Source organism: Macaca nemestrina, chromosome 7, assembly GCF_043159975.1.
Source record: "Macaca nemestrina isolate mMacNem1 chromosome 7, mMacNem.hap1, whole genome shotgun sequence".
Taxonomy (NCBI): Eukaryota; Metazoa; Chordata; class Mammalia; order Primates; family Cercopithecidae; genus Macaca; species Macaca nemestrina.
In genome coordinates this window covers 13925618-13929886 of record NC_092131.1, presented here as the reverse complement: position 1 = coordinate 13929886, position 4269 = coordinate 13925618, and the positions used below count along the sequence as shown (strand labels likewise).

General features: G+C 49.8%; 1 long non-coding RNA gene across 1 annotated transcript; it reads right to left on the bottom strand.

The window, feature by feature from the left end:
* Positions 1 to 347: 347 nt before the first annotated feature.
* LOC105467515 (uncharacterized) lies at positions 348 to 2690 on the bottom strand. Its single transcript, XR_978933.2, has 3 exons — positions 2471 to 2690; positions 1486 to 1627; positions 348 to 718 (listed from the first exon to the last, which is right to left on the bottom strand). It is a non-coding gene; the product is annotated as an uncharacterized lncRNA (long non-coding RNA).
* Positions 2691 to 4269: the final 1579 nt, after the last annotated feature.

The following is a 4269-nucleotide window of genomic DNA, read 5'->3' as shown; positions in this document are numbered from 1 at the left end:
CCCACCCAGTGTGGCTGAGCAGAAGTTTGTGGAATAGCTGGATGGGAGTGTCAGTAGATGCTACAGGACAACTGGACAATGTCACTGCAACCCTGAACCCAAAGTAAGCCAGGGTGCCTCAAATGTGCACCACCTGCCTGGCAAAACCACCATGGGGTTCTGAGGATCCCAGTTCTACTCAGCAAAAGGAGAAAGACAATCCTGGGATCCAGGAGGAGGGTGGAGGTGGAGAGGGAAAAGGAACCGGGGTCTGGAATGCCTCAGAGGTGCTGCCACAGGGAGGGAAGGGGCAGGGCAGGGGCTACCGGCCTAGGCGCCTTCAAGAACGGATGGAAGGGCTCCTTACATCGGAAGCACGGAGGCCCCGAGTAATTCCAAGGGCTCCCTCTTGTGGCCATTTGAGGCCAAGGCGGAGTGTTCAGAGGTGAATCTTGCATTTTCCTCTTAGCCAAGGGTGCAGAAAACGGGTTCAGAAGAGAGAGGAGGAGCACTGGTCTTGGAGTCAGGATTTGTGTCCTGACCATGCCACTAATTCACCAGCTTGCTTTGGGCAAACCACTCTACCTCTCAGCCTCGGTTTCCTCATCTGGTTAGTGAAGTGGTCTGCCTGGCACCATGGTTCACGCCTGTAGTCCCAAAGATTTTGAGGCCAAGGCAGAAGGATCACTTGAGGCCAGGAGGTTGAGATCAGCCTGGGCAACATATCAAGATCCTGTCTCTACAAAAAAAAACAAAAAACAAAAAAAAACAAAAAAAAAAAAACAAAAAAAAAACATGTTTACGTAATCCCAGCACTTTGGGAGGCCAAGGTGGGTGGATCACGAGGTCAGGCGTTTAAGACCAGCCTGGCCATTATGGTGAAACCCCATCTCTACTAAAAAATACAAAAAAAAAAAAAATAGCTAGGTATGGTGGCGCATGCCTGTAGTCCCAGCTACTTAGGAGGCTGAGGCACAAGAATCACTTGAACCCAGGAGGCGGAGGTTGCAGTGAGCCAAGATCACGCCACTGCACTCCAGCCTGGGCAACAGAGTGAGACTCCATCTCCAAAACAAAACAAAACAAAATTAGAATTAGCCAGCATGGTGGGGCGCACCTGTAATCCCACCTACTCAGGAGACTGAGGTGGGAGAATTGCCTGAGCCCATGAGTTCGAGGTTACAGTGAGCCATGATCATGCTACAGCACTCCAACCTGGGTGACAGAGCAAGACACTGTCTAAAAACAACAACCTAAGAGGGTTGGATGAGATGAATGGCTCTCACAATTGGGAGTGCTGGGATAAACATTCTGCACGTGTTACTTTAGCCTCTCCCAATGACATGGCAGGACTTTGGCTTTGGGATGACAGTGACACTGATGGGTTGTTCCTGTGCTTAGCTCCATAGCACAGGCCAGCTCTGCGCTGAGCACTCCACATGTGATGGCAGGCAGGTGCCACACACAGAGGAAGAGGCTGGGGGTCAGAGAGGTTACATGACTTACCCTTAGTCACCCAGCTGGTGAGTGGCAGAACGGGACCTGAAGCTAGGTTTATGGCTCCAGAGGTGCCCACTCTCCTCACCCATGGTGTTTCTCATGGTTTCTAAGGTCCTTTTCATCTCCAACTATCTGTGATTCAAGGTGTCTGATGAAGAAAAGACATTCACAGGAGAGAGTATCGTCTTGGCAGGTAGATAAGATAGAAACCAAAGAGACAGTTGACAGGACAGTCAGGCCTAGAGCAACCTCACAGACAAAAAGCACGGTCTTTACAGGAGAAGAAATTGTGACCACCACTCAATTAGCCATCAAAACTGTTTTCTGGGCCACTAAGGAGCATGAGAAAGGGCACCACTGTCTGAAAACACAGTGAACTAAAATATCAGACTTGTTAAATAAACTTTGCAACTGCCCACACTAAGCTTGCTGCCTCTGAGCAGCCTGGAAGTTCTTGAACATCCATCCATTTATCCATCTGTCCAACCATCCATCCATCCATCCTTCCATCCATCCATCCATCCATCCACACATCCATCTATCTGCCCACCCATCTCCCCATGCCTCCATCCATCCACCCATCCATTCAATTGCCACTTATCTACTTATCCATCCAACCTGTTCATCCAGTCATCCACTTCCCCATCCATCCATCCACCCACCCATTTCCTCATCTATCCATCTATCCATCCATCCATCCATCCATCCATCCATCCATCCATCCATTTACCCATCCATCCAACCCTAAAGCCAAAGTAAGCAAGGGCGCCTCCTCGCTTACTTTGTGCACCCTCATCTACCCATCCATTCATCCATCTGTCTGTCCATCAAACATTGCTGAGCCCTGAGCCACTGGTGCCTTATTCTCAAGAGCTGCTAATTAGATATTATGTGTCTCAGACATGTAGGCCAAAAAAGCACAGAAATGTGTTGCATTAATTATCTATTGCAACAGATTGCTTAGCAGCTTGAAACAACAAGCGTGGATTACCTCACACAGTATCTGTGGGTCAGGAGTCTGGGAGTGGCTGAGCTAGGCTCAAGGTCCCTCATGAGGTTGAACTTAAGATGTTGACTGGGAATGAAGGATGTGCTTCCAGAATAGCTCGCTTACATGGCTACTGACAGGAGACCTCAATTCTCTACTGGCTTTTGGTTCAATTCCTCTCAGCTCCTCATTACATGGGCCTTTCCTTGGGGCTGCTTGAGCATCCCCACAACATGGCAGCTGGCTTCCCCTAGAGCTGATCCAAGAGAGAGCAAGGAGGAAGCTGCTGAGCCTCTTATGACTTCATCTCTAAAGTCACAGATGGTCACTTCATATCAATCTGTCCACTAGGAGAGTCACTAAATCCAGACCACACTAAGGGGAGGAGTATTAGGCTCCACTTGTTAAAGGGATGAGTATCACAGAGCTTTGGACATACTTTAAAACCACTGCATGTGTGGAAGGTGCTGAGATAGAGTGTGAAGGATACTGAGAGGCAAGAGGGAGAACGTGGTCAGTTCTACCTAGAATAATAGAGGGAGTCAGAGAAGTAAAGCTCTAACGAAGTGATAATGAATGAGCTGAGTTCTATCCTAGACCTGGAATGTGACGTTAAACAACCCACCATCCCTTTCTGGGTCTCTGTGTTGTGGAAATAAATTGGGACCACCCAAAGGAGATCAAACAGAGGCCATTCATTGCGTGCTTGGTATGGCAAGGGAATTGGCCTCTGTCACTTGCATTTGACAGAGACTCCCAGGCAGGCAGGATGAGGGGAAGCATCATAGTGGAAAGGGAGAGGCCTCAGGTGTGCCCTGATTAGAGGTTGTTGGCGTGGCGAAGCGGGAGGTGGCTAGCTGGAAGCCGGACATCCTGTGATTTCATTAGGAGCATATTTGGCTTTCTCTCATTGGTGTTGAGTTGGAAGCAGTAGTCAACAATAGGGAAGCTGACCAGGATTGACCGAGCCCTGACCATTCTGGGCACATTGCCACAGAGGTTTGGTTTGGCTTCCTGTGCTGCTTGCTGCAGAGATTGGGGGCCAGGGTTCTCTTTTCCTACACAGGCAGGCCATTGTCTGTTTGTCCATTTGGGGTGCTCCTCTGAAAATCAAAGGTTGGTTGGCTGAGCTCTGAGGTCCTTCACAGCCCTCACATTCTGAGGATCTGGCTTCTTTACCTGGAAATGAGGTGTCCAGAGATGGAGATGTACTGGATGGAAAAAGGACTGGCCTGTCTGAGGGGTTGCCATGCCAGAGGTGAGGCCTTGTGGACAAGCTAGAGATGAAAGACAGGGAGATGCCTCGAATGGACCCTCCTTCCTGTGGGCACTCCCAGGAGTTTCCAATTCTCAGCAACCCACAGCATCCCAGCATCTTTGACTCTGGACCTTGAAGGTTACAGATCACCTCAGGCGACTTCCCAAGTGCACACACTGATGCTTAAATCTGCATTACTATCTTCTCCCCAGCTGGCAGTCTTATTCTTGCTTGATTGCCTCTGGAGACAAGAAGCTTACTCTCAGTGGAGACGGGGTGTGACCCATCTGGTCTGGCACATGAGGTGGCTTCCGAGAAGGTTGGTACAGGTGCGGCATGCTCAGCCCCTGAACACCCATCCCACCACATCCTCCCCAGGCTGACCCTGCCCTTCCCTCTTCCCTCGTGCAACAGTGACTGAGGATTTGCCTCAGGAAGGCCCCTGGCAAAAAGAGAGGGGAAGGTTAGACGGGAACCCAGCCTTTTTCCAACGCCACCTCCATAGGGAAGCCTTTTTATCAGATGAGCAATGGTCAAGAGGAAA